This window comes from Rattus norvegicus, chromosome Y (assembly GCF_021556685.1).
Source record: "Rattus norvegicus strain SHRSP/BbbUtx chromosome Y, alternate assembly SHRSP_T2T, whole genome shotgun sequence".
In the NCBI taxonomy this organism is placed as follows: Eukaryota; Metazoa; Chordata; class Mammalia; order Rodentia; family Muridae; genus Rattus; species Rattus norvegicus.
The window spans coordinates 53,347,136-53,357,217 of NC_141555.1; positions in this window are offsets into that span (position 1 = coordinate 53,347,136).

Genomic DNA, 10,082 nt, shown 5'->3' on the forward strand with positions numbered 1-10,082 from the left:
TGACATCCATCTGTCAAAGTTTTAGTGGAATCAGACCACGAGGGTTAATCCCCACCTGAGGAGGGTGCTGAAACTCAACACAATTCTGACAACGTAACACCACATCAGGAGCTGTAGCTCTAGAGATTTTAAATTTTTGTTGAAGAGTAAAAGCAGGAACATGAAACTTTTGATGAAATTCTCTAACGAGAGCAACTGGAGCTGTATGAAAAATAAATTCTCTATGAGTACTAGCATCCACCAGGGCGTTATTACTGGCATGGGACCAGACAAAATAGTATGAGCTCGAATATGTTGTATGAAAAACTTATTTTTTCTGGCCCAAATCAATTTTTGTAATTATAAAAGAATTGACTCTGCAATTTTAAGTGAGCGCACAGCGTTAACTACATAAGCAGAATCAGAAATTAAATTAAAAGAATCATGAAATCTTTTAAAAACTTCCAATAGAATTTTACATTCTGTGATTTGGGGGGTGCCTGGCTTCTTGGACAAGAGTTCTATGAAAATATTATCTTAATTTAGACCTGTTTCTCTAGTTTGGCTCATGTTACATATTTTCTAGAATGACTCTATCCAAATTACCAGTTTTATGTCAATTTTTGTTACAGATGTTTTAGTTTTTTTTTTTTTTTTTTTTTTTTTTTTCGGAGCTGGGGACCGAACCCAGGGCCTTGCGCTTCCTAGGTAAGCGCTCTACCACTGAGCTAAATCCCCAGCCGATGTTTTAGTTTTTTAACCATATCTAATAACTTAAAGGCCAATAATCTATGACCAAGACATGTAGAGGATATTTATACATTTAAAACCAGTCAGAAGCAAAATTGAAGTGGTTACACATGTCTTTATTATATAGACCAAGCACCATATTTTTCCTTTTCTAGCTGTGATTTTGAAAGAAGCACCTTGTCACTTGCTAAATCTAATGACAAGTCAGAAATTTTTCTAAGAGAAACAGCCATCAGCTCCCATACCAAGAAGCTGAGGAGCTGCTGGCGCTTTTAAGATCAGCTCTCCAGATGCTCCATCCCCCCCCCCCCCCGCTCGGCAGCTTCTCGAGCTGACCTAGGTTCCTTGCTGGAGGTACAGGGCTCCAAAGGCTGATTGAAACTGTTTTTTATTCATTTGTTCTCAATTTAGAAATGTGTTAAAACCAAATCAAGGTGTGAACAACCAGCAGATAAAGTTTTTACCATTTTTTTTCTTTTGATCATTAAACATAAAACATTTAAACAATGACAAACAAAAACCACAGACATAAACTGACAGTCATGGACAGCTTTATGTACCAAGGACAGACAATAGACAAAAACGGAAAAAAAAACAAGATGGTGTCCAACTGAAGGGACCCAGATATCCTGCCTATGGAACCCAGAACCAGAAATAAGCATTTTCTCCAATAGGAGCCAGCAGAGAGGCAGGACGTCTTCTGCCTTTCTTCTGTTTCCAGGAGAGCTCTGAAAGTTTTTCTCTTTCTCCAAAGCATCTGTGGAGAGTCTGGGAGGACTGTTTTTCCCAAACCTATTCTCTCTCATATCTAGGGTGTAAACTATCTCTAGTCAGCGTCCAAAGACTGAAATATAACTCTAAATGAACCCATACACAAAAACACTTTACCATTACCTTGTCTCTTTTTTATTACAAGTTTTACTCATGCTAGCCCAAATCATCGGGGCCTTTTCCAGCCCATCTTCCCCCAATACGTCCCTGTTTTATGGCTCCAGGAGATAAGGGGATGCCAAAAGGTTTTATGGCCCCTGGTTCTTGGAAAAGAGCTACTAATTCAGGAGAAGGGTTGGATCTTCAGGTCCTCCTTATTTTTATCTCGTCTTGTCAGAGTAAAAGTTGGTCAGAGTTGATGAAACATATGCATTTGAAACACATCTGGTTAGGCTTGGGCCAACCGGCTTCCAGGAATGCTCTCTGTTTTAACTTTCACCTTTGGCTGTTGGCAGTTTTGCAGTCCTCAGGGCTTCTCTGCCCCCTAACCTGGGACAGTTGGACCATAGGGGCAGGAACTGGCTGCTGTGGGGATAGGATAAAAGGCACTCTTCATGTTAATGATGACTAAGGAGAAAAGTAACTTAATGCTGGAGACTGACTCCTCTCTTGGAATAAGGCCAGCAGACAAGGTAGGCTCCCTTAAATAACTTCTCTTAATGAGCACTCTCTTTCTGTGAGCAAAAGTTGAAGGTCAGGCCTTCAACTGGCAGAACTCAAAACTTTCTCTCCTTCTGACATACTCTCTTGTTGCTCGTTAAGGATTTTCTGACCTGTCATAACAGCTTCTTCACATTGTTTATCTTCTAAGCAGGTACGAACCATACGCCATAGCGGATTTGTCCCTGGTTTAAGCTTGTCCTATGTAGTTTCCTTATCCAGATCTTTTCCTAACTTGTTCCACACTCTGAAATTGAGCAACCCTGAAACTAAAAACCACAGAGCACAATGGTTACATTCATCAAAAAAACTCAACAGGAATTTCTTTTCAATTTTAAGCTAACGCTGACTAAGAAGCTCCTGAAGAGCTGACAACAGCGGGGTGGAGTGAGAGTTTCCCATGATTTTATGACCTTATTTACGACCAATTTATGAGCAGGGCGAGCTGGCCTGTTTATTTACACACGATCTTGTGGCTCATCATTAGTGGGCTCTTCCCAGCAAATGCATTCATGCCCTGGACGGTGGCAATTCAGACAGTAGCAACACCACAACACAAAAAGAGTATAAGGCAAGAGTGTTAGTCCAACCCACAAAGGATCAAATAAAAAAGGCAACATTGCTGTGTTCCACAAACCCCTTTGCCTCTAAACCAAGGCTTTCATCATCTCTGCTTACTCCAGAGAACCTTATTGTCCTATAAGGGAAATTTTATAATCCCTTATTCAGGAGCCTTATCGTTCCGATTCTGGGAGCCTTATCATCCCAACTCCGGCAACTAATTTAACCTTATGGGAACTTACCAACATCCACAGTCCTGAGACTGAAAAAGTTCTGAATCCAAACGATAAAAGATAATTTTCTCGGGTCCCAGTAAGGGCCACTAGTTGAAGCACCCACCTCGACCAGCAAGGAAGACAGGACACCTTTGGATTCTTCTTTAACAGTCTTTATTGCAGGAACACCTCATTGTTGATTCCGGGGACCCTGGGGAACAAAGGAAGTACAAAACAGACAGTGGATGTAAGCTTGCCCTCTGGGGATTAGTGGAGTGGAGATATCTTATTAACATGCTTATCAACTGTGGCCTAGTAAAACGCCAGAAGAAAGCTAAAGACACGACTTGATGGTTGTATACCACAAATGACCAATAGATGTCAGGGCCATCTTTAGTTACTCCCAACATCAGGGTATAAAATTAACTCAAACATACCGGTAGCCTTCCTCTCCTCAATGGATAAACAGACTGAGAAAGAAAACAATAAAATTACACACTTCACAATACTACCAAATAATATAAAATATCTTGGTGTAAGTTTAACCAAGAAAGTGAATGATCTGCATGATAAGAAGTTCATGTATCTGAAGAAAGAAATTGAGGAAGATCTCAGAAGATAGAAAGAATTTCCATGCTCATGGATTGACAGGATTAATATAAAAAGATGACTATTTTGCCAAAAGCAATCTACACATTCAATGCAATCTCCATCAAAATTCCTACTCACTTCTTTAATAGACATAGAAAGAGCAATTTGCAAATTCATTTGGAATAAGAAAAAGCCAGGATAGCTAAAAGTATCCTCAACAATAAAAGAACTTCTAGGGGAATCAACATACCTGAACTCAAGCAGATTTACAGAGCAATAGTGATGAAAACTGCATGGTATTGGTACAGAGACAGATGGATAGACCAGTGGAATAGAACTGAAGAACCCAGAAATGAACCCACACACCTGTCATTTGATATTTGGCAAAGGAGATAGAAACCATCCAAAGGAAGAAACATAGCATTTTCCAAAAATAGTGTTGGTTCAACTGGAAGTCAGCATGTAGGAAAATGCAAATTATCTCATTTTTATGACCATGTACAAAGCTTAAGTCAAAGTGAAACAAGGACCTACACATCAAACCAGATACACTCAAACTAATAGAAGAAAAGTTGGGGAAGAGTCTTGAACACATGTGCAGTGGAAAAAATTTCCTAAACAAATCCCCAATGACTTATGCCCTAAGATCAAGAATTGATAAATAGGACCCCATAAAACAGCGAAGCTTTTGTAAGGCAAAAGACATAGTCATTTGGACAAAACTGCAACTGTCAGACTGGGAAAAATTTTAACCAATCCTAAATCTGATAGTGGGTAATATCCAAAATACACAATAAACTTAAGAAGTTAGACTCTAGAAAGCAAAAATACCCTATTAAAATGGGGTACAGTGAGTTGCAAAACATTCTCAGCTGAAGGTTATCAAAAGGCCAAAAAACAACTAAATAAATGTTCAATATTCTTAGTCATCAGGAAATTAAAATCAAAACAAATCTGAGATTTCACCTCCCAACATTCAGAATGGCTAATATATAAATCTCAGGTAACAGCAGATGCTGGTGAGGATGTGGAGAAACAAGAATACTCCTCAATTTTTGGTTGGATTGGAGACTAGTACAACCCTTCTGAATGTTCCTCAGAAAATTGAACATTCCATGACCTGAGGACCCAGCTATAACTCTCTTGGGCATATCCCCAAATGACACATACAACAGTCAACATACAACAGTGAAATATATTCGACTATGTTCATAGCAGCCTTATTAAAAATAGTCAGAAGCTGGAAAGAACCCAGATGCCCTTCAACAGAGTAATGAATACAGAAATGTGGTACATCTTCACAATATTACTCAGATATCAAACAATGACTTCATGAAATTCATAGGCAAATGTTATGAACTAGAAATTATCATGCTAAGTGAGGTTACTCAATCACAGAAAAACACACTTGGTATGCTTTATTGATAAATAGATATTATTCGAAAAGCTTGAATTACCCATCATGCAATACACAGACCACATGAAACTCAAGAAGGATGAACAAAATGTAGAAGCTTCACTCCTTCTTTAAAAAGGGAGCCAAAATGCCCATGGGATGGGATAAGAGGAAAAGTTTATAACTGGAAAGACCTGCTGTTCAGAGCCTGGCCCACATGTAGCCCGTACATATACAGCACCAAAACTAGATAAGATGGATGAAGCTAAGAAGTGCAGGCTGACAATGACTGGATATTGATCCTTACTTAGAGACATAGCCAGAACATATCAAAAACTGAGGCAAATGCCATCAGCAAACCACTGAACAAAGAATCAGACCCCAGTTGGAGGAATTAGAGAAAGGATTGAAAGTGCTGATGGGATTAGCAACCCCATAATAATATCAATGCCAACAAACCAGAGCTTCCAGGAACCAAACCACAACAGAAGGAATATACTTGGTCTGACCCATGGTTCCAACTGCATGTGGCAAAGGATGGTCTTGCTGAGAAACAATGGAATGAGAAACAATTTTTCTTCTGACAAGGTTGGACCCCAGTGTAGGGGAATGTGCGGAGGTGTGGGGAGGCTGTGGGTGGAGATGTGAATTCCCTTATAGAAGGGTAGGGGGAAGGGTTAAGGGGCTTGTGGACTGGAAACCTGGAAAGGGAAATAACATTCGAAATGTAAACAGGAAATATCCAACAATGATATATATATATATATATATATATATATATATATATATAGAGAGAGAGAGAGAGAGAGAGAGAGAGAGAGAGGTGGAGGAGGAGGAGGAGGAAGAGGAAGAAGAAGGAGGATGAAGGGGAGGAGGAGGTGGAGGAAAAGGAAGAGGAAGAAGAAGGAGGATGAGGGGGAGGAGGTGGAGGAGGGGGAGGAGGAGGAGGAAGAGGAAGAAGAAGGAGGAGGGGGGGAGGAGGAGGTGGAGGAGGGGGAGGAGGAGGAGGAGGAGGAGGAGGAGGGGGAGGAGGAGGAGGAATTGAAACAGAAAGAAAACTAAACTTCCATTCTTCCCCATTCCCTCTCTTCCTCAGCTGTTGTTTAGGCAGTCATGTTAGTGAGATGCTATAAGTGTAATTTGTGGTGTTACTTTGAGACACCATCTCATAGTAAACTTTAGTCTCTTACAATCTTCTTGCCCCGTCTTCTGTAATGTTCCTCAACCTTGAATCAAGTGACATTTTGTAGATAGAGCCATTGAGACTGGGCTTGAAATTTCTATCCTGCATTTTGAATGGCTGAGATTTTAACTGTGATCTTTGTTTCAGAGACTGTAATTAATACTGTATATAAGGACACATGGCTATGATTGTTGTTAGGAATGATACTGGTGTAAGTGGTAAGGGGCTGTATATTCTTCCCCATAACCACAGCTTCAATAGACTTATACATGTGGCTAAATTACCAGTACCATCCATATAAATTGAACAGGACTTAAGCAAAATTAGAGAGCTGTTGGCTATCACCAAGCTATTTATACCACTGCACTGCACTTTGGTTATGCTGCCATGTTGATCATTCTTTTTTACAGGCATGATGTGAACAGTCACTTGAAACTGACAAGAATGATGATTGTAATTACATGTTGTACTAGAAATTCGACCTGTGCGTGGTACATCTTTCTCTATAAGAATAGTGACTTTCTGATGGGCTGGAGAGTGAAAAAGTTAAATTTAGTCTTAACCAAAAAAAGGAAATTAAACTTTTTCCTGCTATAGCGTGTTTAATTAATTGAGGCAAAATAAATCTATTTATTTGATTTTGGGGAAATGTAATTTAATAATATAATCCTAACTCCTGTTAAGTGAATAAATGTCAAATGTAGTTGGTAGCTGTCATAGTGTGTAAAATTGGCATCAGGATTGTAGCAATGAAATATTCTCTGCTTTATGCAAATGCATAGGAATAATGAACAAAATTATGTACCAAGCTTCATGCTTTAGGTAACTAATTGCATTTATTCAATTGTATCTAAGGTTATTTCATATTAACTTGGTCTAATGTACACAATAGTTATGATAATATTATTAATTAAATATTAAAATATTTGGGTTATCAAGTATACATGCAAAATAAAATACATTAGAATAACCAAATTATTTGTGAAAAGAAAATGATGAAAATATTGTCTACATAAAAGCAGCCTGGAGCTATATGTCATCTTAAATTTTTATAGTGTGTTCTAGTGAGGTGTCCAAGCAGATAAAATTTCATGCCTTGAAAAACCAAGAAAGGGTTGGGGATTTAGCTCAGTGGTAGAGCGCTTGCCTAGCAAACGCAAGGCCCTGGGTTGGATACCCACCTCCGAAATAAGGAAAAAGAAAAGCAAAAAAAAAAAAAAAAAAAAAAAGAAAAACTAAGTATCTAAATTTGATACCTACACTTATATGTTTGAATACTTCAATATTCACTACAACACATGCACACATAAAAGGTTACCCAGAATATTAATAATGAGACTAATCAGAACTATAATAAGAAAGGAAAAAAAAAACAAAAGTCTAAGAACATTTTAAAGAAATAATGTATTGTATTGGCCTTAAATAGGAAATTCAACACGTTTTCTTAGTACATTAATTACTCAAAGAAAAACTAAAAAGCTTTTACTTCATTCTATATGAAAGCAAAAACACATGAGATGGATTGTGTAAAGAAAGAGAGACCTGGAAACTGTAAAATTAATATAGTTAATTGCAGAGGAAAGAAACCGATATTTACCCTAGGTTCTATAAGTAATAATTTGAAAGAATTACTGCATAATATTAACATATTTAATCCAATGCATCTTACTATGATAAAGGAAAGAAAATTGGAAAAAATAATGCCTGAATGTAGTCTAAGCACCTAGAAGGTGGCAAGATGTCTCAAATTCAAAGATACCTTGAAATCCATGAGAAAATGATAGGTTGATTTTATTATGAAATAAGTATTGTAGTATTAGCTTAATAGTTAAGAGCACTTACTACTATTTAGAGCAAACACGTTCAGTTTCCAAGACCTATGAAGCCACTTGCAACCAGCTGTAAAAGCAGCTACAGGGGATCTGACATCTGGTCTCCTCAAGTGCCTGTGTTCATGTGCACAAATCTATACATAGACGTTCACACATAACAGATCATTAAAATAAAAAATCATGAATGTATTTTCTGCACATATTATGAATACTAAGCATACTACATATCCAAACACAATTGATGTAAAGTAATAAGAATAGAGAAAATCGCAAATAGTATGAAGAGTAAATTAAGGATTAATGCTTACACCGTTCACTAAGCAAAAACACTAAATTTCACGATTGAATTGCAATATATATGTTAAAAAGAAACTAGCTTTTGAATTTATGAGTGAAACTATTTTAAAAATTAATTTATTTATTTACATTCCTGCCATTGTGCCTTTTCCCTCCCACAGTTCCTCATCCCATTCCACGTCTTCCTCCCTGACTCAAAGAGGATGCTCCCCATACCTTGCCAGGCACCATAAACCCTGGGGCCTCAAGTCTCTCAAGGATTAGGCCAGACCAGGCAGTCCTCTGCTATACATGTGTCAGGGCCTAAGATCACCCTTTTTGTCCTGCCTGATTGGTGGCTCAGAGTCTGGGAGATCTTAGCATTCCAGAGTAGTGACTGCTTGTCTTCCTATAGAGGTTGGCCTCCTCTTCAACTTCTTCAATCCTTCCCCTAATTAAAGAACTGACAGAAGTCAGAGACTGATACCTTTTTAAAATATGTGTACCATTTAATTTTGAATGGTTTAGTATGAGTTCTCATATAAAATTGTTAGCAATATATATTATTAGAGTCTTCTGAGATGGAAATTTGGCAGTATTTATACAAGTATTACATTACTTAACAGCCTTGACATCATTCCAACAATGTGTTTTGTAATTTACACAAAATATAATGTTAATAATCACCATTGAGTACAGTGCCTGAGTCAGTGTCCATGCTGATTTTCTGTAGCAAACTTTATTTAATGAAATTGAAAATAATCTGAACGGCACAAATAGATTATTATTTAAAGAAATGAGTATACTACCATTTATGAAATGCAATATATTCCATGATGAAATTCCGCATGCACATGTATTCAAGATATATTGTTAACTGAAAAACAAATGACAGAATAATGCATTATGTAATCAAACTTCAACAACAGAAGATTTACACATATTCTATAATTTTGGCAATGTTGAGTAAACCTGCTACAAGTGTAGGGGATGAAGGAGGATGAAAACTAGCAGTTCTACGGTAATTTGAGCTACACAATGAGACCCAATTTTTAAAACAAATAGAGCAGACTTGAAAGAATATCTCCCAAATATTCTTGGTGGTTACATTTAGAAGTTTCAAGAAAGCAATTTATTCTTTGATAATTCCATACATGCATAACACATGTATGGAAGCCCTCTACACTCTAAACCTCATCCTCCCCAACCAACATAACCTCTTTGGACTAAACCCTGATATCGCGTGGATATCTTTATATTTTGTTTCATGACCCCCTGGGTATAACCTGAGCCTTTTTGGTGAACAAGGGCATGATGCTAAACATTTAAACACTAGTAAGACACCAGTGGCTACATCATCTTTTATTGTCCAGCACTGTCCTTAGTTACTGTGAATATGCAGGGTCAATATAATTTAGGGCCTGTTCAGATAGATGTAACTATTGCGACTTCCTGAGTCTCAAAACTGAATAATGCTCAGAAGACAACACCTCACAGATCTCGTTACCTATTAATTAGCCCATGAAAGAAGCCAAGCCCTGAACATCACCTTATCTCTAAACTGGAAGTTATCTCCAATGGGTATTCATTTGAATATAAAAACTTACTTTTCTCCAAGGGACTCTCACTGGGTACACAATTCAATTTTAAGGGTAGACTGCATAAAAAGCACTAAGGGTACTCAAAATTATCTTTGCAGAATCGTCTCATAATCCGTTAGGACATTTCCTTCACAATTTCTTTTCCTTTTTTAATTTGTTTAATCATCTATTAATGGTTACTCTGTTTGATTTTGTATATATTGTTTCCTGGTTTTATGTTTCCTAAGAGTTCTCTAGTATGTTAATGGAAGCCTGGGTCCCTGTGTC